Raw genomic sequence first — 17,115 nt, 5'->3', positions numbered from 1 at the left:
CCTAAACATAATACCAACCTTTAAGTTCCCTCACGGTTACTAAGGCTCAAACACTGTCCGAACCTCAATGTATACCTGGTTGTAGGCAACATCCGAACAAGGATCCATTCCTCACCCTCAACTAAACCAACATATGAACCTTTCCTACCCTCCCGGTAAACGAGGCTCTAACACTCTTCGCACCCTAAACGTATACTTGGCTGGTATACTAAACTCGGCCTGTCCGAACCCTCACTCTCACTTTAACACACACCAACCCTGTCTCACCCTTGAGCTAACCTAGGCGCTAACACTCACCCGAACCTTAATGTAAACCTGTCTGAAGGCAGTAGCCGAACCCTGTCCCTTCCCTAATCCTCACACTAACCAGCACACAATCCTTTCCCACACCCTCCAGCTAATAGTGATGCTAACAGTGGTCCGAACCTAAACGTACACCTGGTTGTAAGCAGAACCCGAACACTGTCCCATCACCTACACCCTAACCAACATACCAACCTTCATCTACCTTCACGCTGACCAAGTTTCAAATACAGCTCCGAAAATCCTTGGCTGTTATACGAAACTCTATAGTCTCCAAACACCCACCGTCACTATAACTAACACTCCCACCCTGTTCACCCTCGGGTTAACCGAGTTCCTAACCCTCACCAGAACCTTAATGTATACCTGGATACAGGCAGTAGCCAAACACTCTCCCATTCCTCACACTGACACTAACCAACATTCAATCCTTTCCCATACCCTCCAGTTAACTGTGGCCCTAACAGTGTACCGAGTATAGATGTACACAAGCCTGTAGGTAAAAGGCGAACCCTGTCCCATTTCTCACCTTCACCCTAACCATCATAACAACCTTTAAGTTCCCTCACGGTTTCTGTGGCAAAAACACTGTTCCGAGCATAAATGTATACCTGGTTGTAGGCAACATCCGAACAAGGTTCCATTCCTCACCCTCAACTAAACCAACAAGTGAACCTTTCCCTACCCTCGCGGGAACCGAGCCTCTAACACTCTTCCGACCCTGAACATATACTAGGCTGTTATACGAATCTCTGCCCTGTCCGAACCGTCACTCTCACTTTAACACAAACCAAACCTGTCTCATCCTTGGCTAACCTAGGCACTAGCACTGACCTGAACCTTAATGGAAACCTGTCTGAAGCCAGTAGCCGAACCCTGTCCGTTTCCCAATCCTCACACTAACCAACATTCAATCCTTTCCCATACCCTCCAGCTAACCGTGGCCCTAACAGTGTTCCGAGTCTAGAGGTACACAAATCTGTATATAAAATGCGAACCCTGTCTCATTTCTCACCCTCACCCTAACAATCATACCAACCACTAAGTTCCCTCACGGTTACTGGGGTTCAAACACGGTTCCGAACCTAAATGTATACCTGGTTGTAGGCAACATCCGAACAAGGTTTCATTCCTCACCCTCAACTAAACCAACATATGAACCTTTCCCTACCCTCGCGGTAACCGAGGCTCTAACACTCTTCACACCCTAAACATATACTTGGCTGTTATACGAATCTCTGCCCTGCCCGAACCCTCACTCTCACTTTAACACACACCAACACTGTCTCACCCTTGGTCTAACCTTGGCGCGAACTCTCACCGGGACCTTAATGTAAACCTGTCTGAAGGCAGTAGCCGGCTGAGCCCTGTCCGTTCCCCAATCCTCACACTAACCAACATAAAATCCTTTCCCATACCCTCCAGCTAACCGTGATCCTAACAGTGTTCCGAACCTAAACGTACACCTGGTTGTAAGCAGAACCCGAATACTGACCCATCCCTCACCTTCACCCTAACCAACATAGCAACTTTAAGTTCCGTCGGGGTGAACGTGGCTCAAACACTACTCCGAACCTAAATGTATACCTGGCTGTAGGTAGCAGCAGAACACAGTTCCGTCCCTCACCCTCGACATATCAAGCATACCAACCTTTTCCCTACCCTGGCGAGAACCGTGGCTCTAACTCTTTTCACACACTAAACGTATATTTGGCTTTTATACAAAGCTCTGCACTGTCCGAACCCTCACTCTCACTTTAACACACACCAACACTGTCTCACCCTGGGCTAACCTAGGCGCGAACACTTACCCGAAACTCAATGTATACCTGTCTGAAGGCCATAGCCGAACCCTGTCCCTTCCCTTAAGCCTTACGTCACCAACATACTAACCTTTCCCATAACCTCCCGCTAACCGTGGACCTAAGAGTCTTCTGAGCCTAAACGTGCAACTGGCTAGAAGCAGAACATGGACACTGTCCCATCACTCCCCCTCCCGCTAACCAACATACCATCCTTTAATTCCCTCACGCTGACCAAGTTTCCAAAACTGCTCCGCAGCTACTTGGCTGTTATCCAAAACTCTACACTGTCCAAACCCTCACCGTCATTTTAACTGACACACCAACCCTGTTCACCATTGGGTTAACCGACTTCCTGACCCTCAACCGAACATTAACGTGCACCTGGATACAGGTAGTAGCCGAACACTCTCCCATCCCTCAGACTGACACTAACCAACATTCAATACTTTCCTATACCATCCAGGTAACCGTGGCCCTACAGTGTTCCGAGTCTAGACGTACACAAGGCTGTATATAAAAGGCTTACCGTGTCCCATTTCTCTCCCTCACTCTAACCATTATACCAACCTTTAAGTTCCCTCACGGTTACTGCGGCGTAAACACGGTTCCGAACATAAATGTATACCTGGTTGTAGGCAACATGCGAACAAGGTTCCATTCCTCACCCTCAACTAAACCAACATAGGAACCTTTCCCTACCCTCGCGGTAACCGAGGCGCTAACACTCTCCGCACCCTAAACGTATACTTGGCTGGTATACGAAACTCTGCCCTGTCCGAACACTCACTCTCACTTTAACACTCACCAACACTGTCTCGCCCTGGGCGCTAACACTCACCCGAACATTAAAGTACACCTCTCTGAAGGCAGTAGCCGAACCCCGTCCTTTCCCTAATCCTCACACTAACAAACATACAATCCTATCCCATACCCTCCAGCTAATAGTGGTCCTAACAGTGGGCCTAACCTAAACGTACACCCGGTTGTAAGCAGAACCCGAAAACTGACCCATCCCTCAACCTCACCCAAACCAACGTACCAACTTTAACTTCCGTCGGGGTAAACGTCGCTCAAACACTGCTCCGAGCCTAAATGTATTCCTGGCTGTAGGCAGCAGCCGAACACAGTTCCATCCCTCACCCTCAACATATCAAGCCTACCAACCATTTCCCTACCATGGAGATAAATCTGGCTCTCACACTCTTCCGATCCTAAACGTACACTTGGCTGTTTTCCAAACCCGTACAATGTCTGAACCCTCACCCTCACTGTAAGCTAACACACCAACACTCTCTCACACTCGCGCTAACCGAGGCACTAACACTGACCGAATCGTAATGTCTATCTGGCTGCAGGCAGTAGCTGAAACATGTCCCAACCCTCAGCCTCACACTAACCAACATTCAATCCTTTCCCATACCTCCCGCTAACCGTGGACCTAAGAGTCTTCCGAGCCTAAACGTGCACCTGGCTGTAAGCAGAACTTGAACACTGTCCCATCACTCACCCTCACCCTAACCAACATACCAAACTTTAACTACCCTCACGCTGACTAAGGTTTAAATACTGCTGCGAACCTAGCTGGCTGTTATCAGAAACACTACACTGTCCAAACCCTCACACTTTAACTATCACACCAACCCTGTTCACCCTCGGGTTAACCGAGTCCCTAACCCTCACCAGAACCTTAATGTATACCTGGATACATGCAGTAGCCGAACACTCTCCCATCCCTCAGACTGACACTAACCAACATTCAATCCTTTCCCATACCCATCACCTAAACGTTGCGCTAAGAATGTTCGGAGTTTAGACGTACACAAGGTTGTAAGTAAATGGCGAACCCTATCTCATTTCTCACCCTCACCCTAACCATCATACCAACCTTTAAGTTACCTCACGGTTACTGATGCTCAAACACTTGTCCAAACCTCAATGGTTGTAGGCAACATCCGAACAAGGTTCCATTCCTCACCCTCAACTAAACCAACAAGTGAACCTTTCCCTACCCTCGCGGGAACCGAGCCTCTAACACTCTTCTGACCCTAAACATATACTAGGCTGTTATACGAATCTCTGCCCTGTCCGAACCCTCACTCTCACTTTAACACAAACCAAACCTGTCTCACCCTTGGGCTAACCTACGCACTAATACTGACCTGAACCTTAATGGAAACCTGTCTGAAGGCAGTAGCCGAACCCTGTCCGTTTCCCAATCCTCACACTAACCAACATTCAATCCTTTCCCATACCCTCCAGCTAACCGTGGCCCTAACAGTGTTCCGAGTCTAGAGGTACACAAATCTGTATATAAAAGGCGAACCCTGTCTCATTTCTCACCCTCACTCTAACAATCATACCAACCACTAAGTTCCCTCACGGTTACTGGGGTTCAAACACGGTTCCGAACCTAAATGTATACCTGGTTGTAGGCAACATCCGAACAAGGTTCCATTCCTCACCCTCAACTAAACCAACATATGAACCTTTCCCTACCCTCGCGGTAACCGAGGCTCTAACACTCTTCGCACCCTAAACATATACTTGGCTGTTATACGAATCTCTGCCCTGCCCGAACCCTCACTCTCACTTTAACACACACCAACACTGTCTCACCCTTGGTCTCACCTAGGCGCGAACTCTCACCGGGACCTTAATGTAAACCTGTCTGAAGGCAGTAGCCGGCTGAGCCCTGTCCGTTCCCCAATCCTCACACTAACCAACATAAAATCCTTTCCCATACCCTCCAGCTAACCGTGATCCTAACAGTGTTCCGAACCTAAACGTACACCTGGTTGTAAGCAGAACCCGAATACTGACCCATCCCTCACCTTCACCCTAACCAACATAGCAACTTTAAGTTCCATCGGGGTGAACGTGGCTCAAACACTACTCCGAACCTAAATGTATACCTGGCTGTAGGTAGCAGCAGAACACAGTTCCGTCCCTCACCCTCGACATATCAAGCATACCAACCTTTTCCCTACCCTGGCGAGAACCGTGGCTCTAACTCTTTTCACACACTAAACGTATACTTGGCTTTTATACAAAGCTCTGCACTGTCCGAACCCTCACTCTCACTTTAACACACACCAACACTGTCTCACCCTGGGCTAACCTAGGCGCGAACACTTACCCGAAACTCAATGTATACCTGTCTGAAGGCCATAGCCGAACCCTGTCCCTTCCCTTAAGCCTTACGTCACCAACATACTAACCTTTCCCATAACCTCCCGCTAACCGTGGACCTAAGAGTCTTCTGAGCCTAAACGTGCAACTGGCTAAAAAGCAGAACATGGACACTGTCCCATCACTCCCCCTCCCGCTAACCAACATACCATCCTTTAATTCCCTCACGCTGACCAAGTTTCCAAAACTGCTCCGCAGCTACTTGGCTGTTATCCAAAACTCTACACTGTCCAAACCCTCACCGTCATTTTAACTGACACACCAACCCTGTTCACCATTGGGTTAACCGACTTCCTGACCCTCAACCGAACATTAACGTGCACCTGGATACAGGTAGTAGCCGAACACTCTCCCATCCCTCAGACTGACACTAACCAACATTCAATACTTTCCTATACCATCCAGGTAACCGTGGCCCTACAGTGTTCCGAGTCTAGACGTACACAAAGCTGTATATAAAAGGCTTACCGTGTCCCATTTCTCTCCCTCACTCTAACCATTATACCAACCTTTAAGTTCCCTCACGGTTACTGCGGCGAAAACACGGTTCCGAACATAAATGTATACCTGGTTGTAGGCAACATGCGAACAAGGTTCCATTCCTCACCCTCAACTAAACCAACATAGGAACCTTTCCCTACCCTCGCGGTAACCGAGGCGCTAACACTCTCCGCACCCTAAACGTATACTTGGCTGGTATACGAAACTCTGCCCTGTCCGAACACTCACTCTCACTTTAACACTCACCAACACTGTCTCGCCCTGGGCGCTAACACTCACCCGAACATTAAAGTACACCTCTCTGAAGGCAGTAGCCGAACCCCGTCCTTTCCCTAATCCTCACACTAACAAACATACAATCCTATCCCATACCCTCCAGCTAATAGTGGTCCTAACAGTGGGCCTAACCTAAACGTACACCCGGTTGTAAGCAGAACCCGAAAACTGACCCATCCCTCAACCTCACCCAAACCAACGTACCAACTTTAACTTCCGTCGGGGTAAACGTCGCTCAAACACTGCTCCGAGCCTAAATGTATTCCTGGCTGTAGGCAGCAGCCGAACACAGTTCCATCCCTCACCCTCAACATATCAAGCCTACCAACCATTTCCCTACCATGGAGATAAATCTGGCTCTCACACTCTTCCGATCCTAAACGTACACTTGGCTGTTTTCCAAACCCGTACAATGTCTGAACCCTCACCCTCACTGTAAGCTAACACACCAACACTCTCTCACACTCGCGCTAACCGAGGCACTAACACTGACCGAATCGTAATGTCTATCTGGCTGCAGGCAGTAGCTGAAACATGTCCCAACCCTCAGCCTCACACTAACCAACATTCAATCCTTTCCCATACCTCCCGCTAACCGTGGACCTAAGAGTCTTCCGAGCCTAAACGTGCACCTGGCTGTAAGCAGAACTTGAACACTGTCCCATCACTCACCCTCACCCTAACCAACATACCAAACTTTAACTACCCTCACGCTGACTAAGGTTTAAATACTGCTGCGAACCTAGCTGGCTGTTATCAGAAACACTACACTGTCCAAACCCTCACACTTTAACTATCACACCAACCCTGTTCACCCTCGGGTTAACCGAGTCCCTAACCCTCACCAGAACCTTAATGTATACCTGGATACATGCAGTAGCCGAACACTCTCCCATCCCTCAGACTGACAGTAACCAACATTCAATCCTTTCCCATACCCATCACCTAAACGTTGCGCTAAGAATGTTAGGAGTTTAGACGTACACAAGGTTGTAAGTAAATGGCGAACCCTATCTCATTTCTCACCCTCACCCTAACCATCATACCAACTTTTAAGTTACCTCACGGTTACTGATGCTCAAACACTTGTCCAAACCTCAATGGTTGTAGGCCACATCCGAACGAGGTTCCATTCCTCACCCTCAACTAAACCAACATAGGAACCTTTTCCTACCTTCGCGGTAACCGAGTTTCTAACACTCTTCGCACGCTAAACGTATACTTGGCTTTTATACAAAACTCAGCCCTGTCCGAACCTTCACTCTCACTTTAACACACACCAACCCTATCTCACCATTGGGCTAACCTCGGCACTAACACTGACCCGAACCTCAATGTATAGCTGTCTGAAGGCAGTAGCCGAATCCTGTCCGATGCCGAATCCTCACACTAACCAGAATACAATCCTTTCCCATACCCTCCAGCTAGTAGTGATACTAAAAATGTTCCAAACCTAAACGTACACCTGGTTGTGAGCAGAACCCGAACACTGACCCATGCCTCACAATCACCCTAACCAACATACCAAACTATAACTACCTTCACGCTGACTAAATTTTAAATACTGCTCCGAACCTACCTGGCTGTTATCAGAAACCCTACACTGTCCAAACCCTCACCTTCACTCTAACTATCACACCAACCCTGTTCACCCTCGGATTAACCGAGTTCCTAACCCTCAACAGAACCTTAATGTATACCATGGTACAGGCAGTAGCCGAACACTCTCCCATCTCTCAGACTGACACTAACCAACATTCATTCCTTTCCCATACCCTCCAGCTAACCGTGGCCCTAACATTGTTCCGAGTTTAGGCGTACACAGGACTGTAAGTAAAAGACAAACCCAGTCCCATTTCTCACCCTCATCCTAAACATAATACCAACCTTTAAGTTCCCTCACGGTTACTAAGGCTCAAACACTGTCCGAACCTCAATGTATACCTGGTTGTAGGCAACATCCGAACAAGGATCCATTCCTCACCCTCAACTAAACCAACATATGAACCTTTCCTACCCTCCCGGTAAACGAGGCTCTAACACTCTTCGCACCCTAAACGTATACTTGGCTGGTATACTAAACTCGGCCTGTCCGAACCCTCACTCTCACTTTAACACACACCAACCCTGTCTCACCCTTGAGCTAACCTAGGCGCTAACACTCACCCGAACCTTAATGTAAACCTGTCTGAAGGCAGTAGCCGAACCCTGTCCCTTCCCTAATCCTCACACTAACCAGCACACAATCCTTTCCCACACCCTCCAGCTAATAGTGATGCTAACAGTGGTCCGAACCTAAACGTACACCTGGTTGTAAGCAGAACCCGAACACTGTCCCATCACCTACACCCTAACCAACATACCAACCTTCATCTACCTTCACGCTGACCAAGTTTCAAATACAGCTCCGAAAATCCTTGGCTGTTATACGAAACTCTATAGTCTCCAAACACCCACCGTCACTATAACTAACACTCCCACCCTGTTCACCCTCGGGTTAACCGAGTTCCTAACCCTCACCAGAACCTTAATGTATACCTGGATACAGGCAGTAGCCAAACACTCTCCCATTCCTCACACTGACACTAACCAACATTCAATCCTTTCCCATACCCTCCAGTTAACTGTGGCCCTAACAGTGTACCGAGTATAGATGTACACAAGCCTGTAGGTAAAAGGCGAACCCTGTCCCATTTCTCACCTTCACCCTAACCATCATAACAACCTTTAAGTTCCCTCACGGTTTCTGTGGCAAAAACACTGTTCCGAGCATAAATGTATACCTGGTTGTAGGCAACATCCGAACAAGGTTCCATTCCTCACCCTCAACTAAACCAACAAGTGAACCTTTCCCTACCCTCGCGGGAACCGAGCCTCTAACACTCTTCCGACCCTGAACATATACTAGGCTGTTATACGAATCTCTGCCCTGTCCGAACCGTCACTCTCACTTTAACACAAACCAAACCTGTCTCATCCTTGGCTAACCTAGGCACTAGCACTGACCTGAACCTTAATGGAAACCTGTCTGAAGCCAGTAGCCGAACCCTGTCCGTTTCCCAATCCTCACACTAACCAACATTCAATCCTTTCCCATACCCTCCAGCTAACCGTGGCCCTAACAGTGTTCCGAGTCTAGAGGTACACAAATCTGTATATAAAATGCGAACCCTGTCTCATTTCTCACCCTCACCCTAACAATCATACCAACCACTAAGTTCCCTCACGGTTACTGGGGTTCAAACACGGTTCCGAACCTAAATGTATACCTGGTTGTAGGCAACATCCGAACAAGGTTTCATTCCTCACCCTCAACTAAACCAACATATGAACCTTTCCCTACCCTCGCGGTAACCGAGGCTCTAACACTCTTCACACCCTAAACATATACTTGGCTGTTATACGAATCTCTGCCCTGCCCGAACCCTCACTCTCACTTTAACACACACCAACACTGTCTCACCCTTGGTCTAACCTTGGCGCGAACTCTCACCGGGACCTTAATGTAAACCTGTCTGAAGGCAGTAGCCGGCTGAGCCCTGTCCGTTCCCCAATCCTCACACTAACCAACATAAAATCCTTTCCCATACCCTCCAGCTAACCGTGATCCTAACAGTGTTCCGAACCTAAACGTACACCTGGTTGTAAGCAGAACCCGAATACTGACCCATCCCTCACCTTCACCCTAACCAACATAGCAACTTTAAGTTCCGTCGGGGTGAACGTGGCTCAAACACTACTCCGAACCTAAATGTATACCTGGCTGTAGGTAGCAGCAGAACACAGTTCCGTCCCTCACCCTCGACATATCAAGCATACCAACCTTTTCCCTACCCTGGCGAGAACCGTGGCTCTAACTCTTTTCACACACTAAACGTATATTTGGCTTTTATACAAAGCTCTGCACTGTCCGAACCCTCACTCTCACTTTAACACACACCAACACTGTCTCACCCTGGGCTAACCTAGGCGCGAACACTTACCCGAAACTCAATGTATACCTGTCTGAAGGCCATAGCCGAACCCTGTCCCTTCCCTTAAGCCTTACGTCACCAACATACTAACCTTTCCCATAACCTCCCGCTAACCGTGGACCTAAGAGTCTTCTGAGCCTAAACGTGCAACTGGCTAGAAGCAGAACATGGACACTGTCCCATCACTCCCCCTCCCGCTAACCAACATACCATCCTTTAATTCCCTCACGCTGACCAAGTTTCCAAAACTGCTCCGCAGCTACTTGGCTGTTATCCAAAACTCTACACTGTCCAAACCCTCACCGTCATTTTAACTGACACACCAACCCTGTTCACCATTGGGTTAACCGACTTCCTGACCCTCAACCGAACATTAACGTGCACCTGGATACAGGTAGTAGCCGAACACTCTCCCATCCCTCAGACTGACACTAACCAACATTCAATACTTTCCTATACCATCCAGGTAACCGTGGCCCTACAGTGTTCCGAGTCTAGACGTACACAAGGCTGTATATAAAAGGCTTACCGTGTCCCATTTCTCTCCCTCACTCTAACCATTATACCAACCTTTAAGTTCCCTCACGGTTACTGCGGCGTAAACACGGTTCCGAACATAAATGTATACCTGGTTGTAGGCAACATGCGAACAAGGTTCCATTCCTCACCCTCAACTAAACCAACATAGGAACCTTTCCCTACCCTCGCGGTAACCGAGGCGCTAACACTCTCCGCACCCTAAACGTATACTTGGCTGGTATACGAAACTCTGCCCTGTCCGAACACTCACTCTCACTTTAACACTCACCAACACTGTCTCGCCCTGGGCGCTAACACTCACCCGAACATTAAAGTACACCTCTCTGAAGGCAGTAGCCGAACCCCGTCCTTTCCCTAATCCTCACACTAACAAACATACAATCCTATCCCATACCCTCCAGCTAATAGTGGTCCTAACAGTGGGCCTAACCTAAACGTACACCCGGTTGTAAGCAGAACCCGAAAACTGACCCATCCCTCAACCTCACCCAAACCAACGTACCAACTTTAACTTCCGTCGGGGTAAACGTCGCTCAAACACTGCTCCGAGCCTAAATGTATTCCTGGCTGTAGGCAGCAGCCGAACACAGTTCCATCCCTCACCCTCAACATATCAAGCCTACCAACCATTTCCCTACCATGGAGATAAATCTGGCTCTCACACTCTTCCGATCCTAAACGTACACTTGGCTGTTTTCCAAACCCGTACAATGTCTGAACCCTCACCCTCACTGTAAGCTAACACACCAACACTCTCTCACACTCGCGCTAACCGAGGCACTAACACTGACCGAATCGTAATGTCTATCTGGCTGCAGGCAGTAGCTGAAACATGTCCCAACCCTCAGCCTCACACTAACCAACATTCAATCCTTTCCCATACCTCCCGCTAACCGTGGACCTAAGAGTCTTCCGAGCCTAAACGTGCACCTGGCTGTAAGCAGAACTTGAACACTGTCCCATCACTCACCCTCACCCTAACCAACATACCAAACTTTAACTACCCTCACGCTGACTAAGGTTTAAATACTGCTGCGAACCTAGCTGGCTGTTATCAGAAACACTACACTGTCCAAACCCTCACACTTTAACTATCACACCAACCCTGTTCACCCTCGGGTTAACCGAGTCCCTAACCCTCACCAGAACCTTAATGTATACCTGGATACATGCAGTAGCCGAACACTCTCCCATCCCTCAGACTGACACTAACCAACATTCAATCCTTTCCCATACCCATCACCTAAACGTTGCGCTAAGAATGTTCGGAGTTTAGACGTACACAAGGTTGTAAGTAAATGGCGAACCCTATCTCATTTCTCACCCTCACCCTAACCATCATACCAACCTTTAAGTTACCTCACGGTTACTGATGCTCAAACACTTGTCCAAACCTCAATGGTTGTAGGCAACATCCGAACAAGGTTCCATTCCTCACCCTCAACTAAACCAACAAGTGAACCTTTCCCTACCCTCGCGGGAACCGAGCCTCTAACACTCTTCTGACCCTAAACATATACTAGGCTGTTATACGAATCTCTGCCCTGTCCGAACCCTCACTCTCACTTTAACACAAACCAAACCTGTCTCACCCTTGGGCTAACCTACGCACTAATACTGACCTGAACCTTAATGGAAACCTGTCTGAAGGCAGTAGCCGAACCCTGTCCGTTTCCCAATCCTCACACTAACCAACATTCAATCCTTTCCCATACCCTCCAGCTAACCGTGGCCCTAACAGTGTTCCGAGTCTAGAGGTACACAAATCTGTATATAAAAGGCGAACCCTGTCTCATTTCTCACCCTCACTCTAACAATCATACCAACCACTAAGTTCCCTCACGGTTACTGGGGTTCAAACACGGTTCCGAACCTAAATGTATACCTGGTTGTAGGCAACATCCGAACAAGGTTCCATTCCTCACCCTCAACTAAACCAACATATGAACCTTTCCCTACCCTCGCGGTAACCGAGGCTCTAACACTCTTCGCACCCTAAACATATACTTGGCTGTTATACGAATCTCTGCCCTGCCCGAACCCTCACTCTCACTTTAACACACACCAACACTGTCTCACCCTTGGTCTCACCTAGGCGCGAACTCTCACCGGGACCTTAATGTAAACCTGTCTGAAGGCAGTAGCCGGCTGAGCCCTGTCCGTTCCCCAATCCTCACACTAACCAACATAAAATCCTTTCCCATACCCTCCAGCTAACCGTGATCCTAACAGTGTTCCGAACCTAAACGTACACCTGGTTGTAAGCAGAACCCGAATACTGACCCATCCCTCACCTTCACCCTAACCAACATAGCAACTTTAAGTTCCATCGGGGTGAACGTGGCTCAAACACTACTCCGAACCTAAATGTATACCTGGCTGTAGGTAGCAGCAGAACACAGTTCCGTCCCTCACCCTCGACATATCAAGCATACCAACCTTTTCCCTACCCTGGCGAGAACCGTGGCTCTAACTCTTTTCACACACTAAACGTATACTTGGCTTTTATACAAAGCTCTGCACTGTCCGAACCCTCACTCTCACTTTAACACACACCAACACTGTCTCACCCTGGGCTAACCTAGGCGCGAACACTTACCCGAAACTCAATGTATACCTGTCTGAAGGCCATAGCCGAACCCTGTCCCTTCCCTTAAGCCTTACGTCACCAACATACTAACCTTTCCCATAACCTCCCGCTAACCGTGGACCTAAGAGTCTTCTGAGCCTAAACGTGCAACTGGCTAAAAAGCAGAACATGGACACTGTCCCATCACTCCCCCTCCCGCTAACCAACATACCATCCTTTAATTCCCTCACGCTGACCAAGTTTCCAAAACTGCTCCGCAGCTACTTGGCTGTTATCCAAAACTCTACACTGTCCAAACCCTCACCGTCATTTTAACTGACACACCAACCCTGTTCACCATTGGGTTAACCGACTTCCTGACCCTCAACCGAACATTAACGTGCACCTGGATACAGGTAGTAGCCGAACACTCTCCCATCCCTCAGACTGACACTAACCAACATTCAATACTTTCCTATACCATCCAGGTAACCGTGGCCCTACAGTGTTCCGAGTCTAGACGTACACAAAGCTGTATATAAAAGGCTTACCGTGTCCCATTTCTCTCCCTCACTCTAACCATTATACCAACCTTTAAGTTCCCTCACGGTTACTGCGGCGAAAACACGGTTCCGAACATAAATGTATACCTGGTTGTAGGCAACATGCGAACAAGGTTCCATTCCTCACCCTCAACTAAACCAACATAGGAACCTTTCCCTACCCTCGCGGTAACCGAGGCGCTAACACTCTCCGCACCCTAAACGTATACTTGGCTGGTATACGAAACTCTGCCCTGTCCGAACACTCACTCTCACTTTAACACTCACCAACACTGTCTCGCCCTGGGCGCTAACACTCACCCGAACATTAAAGTACACCTCTCTGAAGGCAGTAGCCGAACCCCGTCCTTTCCCTAATCCTCACACTAACAAACATACAATCCTATCCCATACCCTCCAGCTAATAGTGGTCCTAACAGTGGGCCTAACCTAAACGTACACCCGGTTGTAAGCAGAACCCGAAAACTGACCCATCCCTCAACCTCACCCAAACCAACGTACCAACTTTAACTTCCGTCGGGGTAAACGTCGCTCAAACACTGCTCCGAGCCTAAATGTATTCCTGGCTGTAGGCAGCAGCCGAACACAGTTCCATCCCTCACCCTCAACATATCAAGCCTACCAACCATTTCCCTACCATGGAGATAAATCTGGCTCTCACACTCTTCCGATCCTAAACGTACACTTGGCTGTTTTCCAAACCCGTACAATGTCTGAACCCTCACCCTCACTGTAAGCTAACACACCAACACTCTCTCACACTCGCGCTAACCGAGGCACTAACACTGACCGAATCGTAATGTCTATCTGGCTGCAGGCAGTAGCTGAAACATGTCCCAACCCTCAGCCTCACACTAACCAACATTCAATCCTTTCCCATACCTCCCGCTAACCGTGGACCTAAGAGTCTTCCGAGCCTAAACGTGCACCTGGCTGTAAGCAGAACTTGAACACTGTCCCATCACTCACCCTCACCCTAACCAACATACCAAACTTTAACTACCCTCACGCTGACTAAGGTTTAAATACTGCTGCGAACCTAGCTGGCTGTTATCAGAAACACTACACTGTCCAAACCCGCACACTTTAACTATCACACCAACCCTGTTCACCCTCGGGTTAACCGAGTCCCTAACCCTCACCAGAACCTTAATGTATACCTGGATACATGCAGTAGCCGAACACTCTCCCATCCCTCAGACTGACACTAACCAACATTCAATCCTTTCCCATACCCATCACCTAAACGTTGCGCTAAGAATGTTCGGAGTTTAGACGTACACAAGGTTGTAAGTAAATGGCGAACCCTATCTCATTTCTCACCCTCACCCTAACCATCATACCAACCTTTAAGTTACCTCACGGTTACTGATGCTCAAACACTTGTCCAAACCTCAATGGTTGTAGGCCACATCCGAACGAGGTTCCATTCCTCACCCTCAACTAAACCAACAAGTGAACCTTTCCCTACCCTCGCGGGAACCGAGCCTCTAACACTCTTCTGACCCTAAACATATACTAGGCTGTTATACGAATCTCTGCCCTGTCCGAACCCTCACTCTCACTTTAACACAAACCAAACCTGTCTCACCCTTGGGCTAACCTACGCACTAATACTGACCTGAACCTTAATGGAAACCTGTCTGAAGGCAGTAGCCGAACCCTGTCCGTTTCCCAATCCTCACACTAACCAACATTCAATCCTTTCCCATACCCTCCAGCTAACCGTGGCCCTAACAGTGTTCCGAGTCTAGAGGTACACAAATCTGTATATAAAAGGCGAACCCTGTCTCATTTCTCACCCTCACTCTAACAATCATACCAACCACTAAGTTCCCTCACGGTTACTGGGGTTCAAACACGGTTCCGAACCTAAATGTATACCTGGTTGTAGGCAACATCCGAACAAGGTTCCATTCCTCACCCTCAACTAAACCAACATATGAACCTTTCCCTACCCTCGCGGTAACCGAGGCTCTAACACTCTTCGCACCCTAAACATATACTTGGCTGTTATACGAATCTCTGCCCTGCCCGAACCCTCACTCTCACTTTAACACACACCAACACTGTCTCACCCTTGGTCTCACCTAGGCGCGAACTCTCACCGGGACCTTAATGTAAACCTGTCTGAAGGCAGTAGCCGGCTGAGCCCTGTCCGTTCCCCAATCCTCACACTAACCAACATAAAATCCTTTCCCATACCCTCCAGCTAACCGTGATCCTAACAGTGTTCCGAACCTAAACGTACACCTGGTTGTAAGCAGAACCCGAATACTGACCCATCCCTCACCTTCACCCTAACCAACATAGCAACTTTAAGTTCCGTCGGGGTGAACGTGGCTCAAACACTACTCCGAACCTAAATGTATACCTGGCTGTAGGTAGCAGCAGAACACAGTTCCGTCCCTCACCCTCGACATATCAAGCATACCAACCTTTTCCCTACCCTGGCGAGAACCGTGGCTCTAACTCTTTTCACACACTAAACATATACTTGGCTTTTATACAAAACTCTGCACTGTCCGAACACTCACTCTCACTTTAACACTCACCAACACTGTCTCGCCCTGGGCTAACCTAGGCGCTAACACTCACCCGAACATTAAAGTACACCTCTCTGAAGGCAGTAGCCGAACCCCGTCCTTTCCCTAATCCTCACACTAACAAACATACAATCCTATCCCATACCCTCCAGCTAATAGTGGTCCTAACAGTGGGCCTAACCTAAACGTACACCCGGTTGTAAGCAGAACCCGAAAACTGACCCATCCCTCAACCTCACCCAAACCAACGTACCAACTTTAACTTCCGTCGGGGTAAACGTCGCTCAAACACTGCTCCGAGCCTAAATGTATTCCTGGCTGTAGGCAGCAGCCGAACACAGTTCCATCCCTCACCCTCAACATATCAAGCCTACCAACCATTTCCCTACCATGGAGATAAATCTGGCTCTCACACTCTTCCGATCCTAAACGTACACTTGGCTGTTTTCCAAACCCGTACAATGTCTGAACCCTCACCCTCACTGTAAGCTAACACACCAACACTCTCTCACACTCGCGCTAACCGAGGCACTAACACTGACCGAATCGTAATGTCTATCTGGCTGCAGGCAGTAGCTGAAACATGTCCCAACCCTCAGCCTCACACTAACCAACATTCAATCCTTTCCCATACCTCCCGCTAACCGTGGACCTAAGAGTCTTCCGAGCCTAAACGTGCACCTGGCTGTAAGCAGAACTTGAACACTGTCCCATCACTCACCCTCACCCTAACCAACATACCAAACTTTAACTACCCTCACGCTGACTAAGGTTTAAATACTGCTGCGAACCTAGCTGGCTGTTATCAGAAACACTACACTGTCCAAACCCTCACACTTTAACTATCAC

The sequence above is a fragment of the Rhinolophus sinicus genome, chromosome 13 (genome assembly GCF_057876585.1).
Source record: "Rhinolophus sinicus isolate RSI-liver-muscle chromosome 13, RSI-T2T, whole genome shotgun sequence".
NCBI classification, from domain to species: domain Eukaryota; kingdom Metazoa; phylum Chordata; class Mammalia; order Chiroptera; family Rhinolophidae; genus Rhinolophus; species Rhinolophus sinicus.
Note: the sequence above shows the minus strand (reverse complement) of the source record.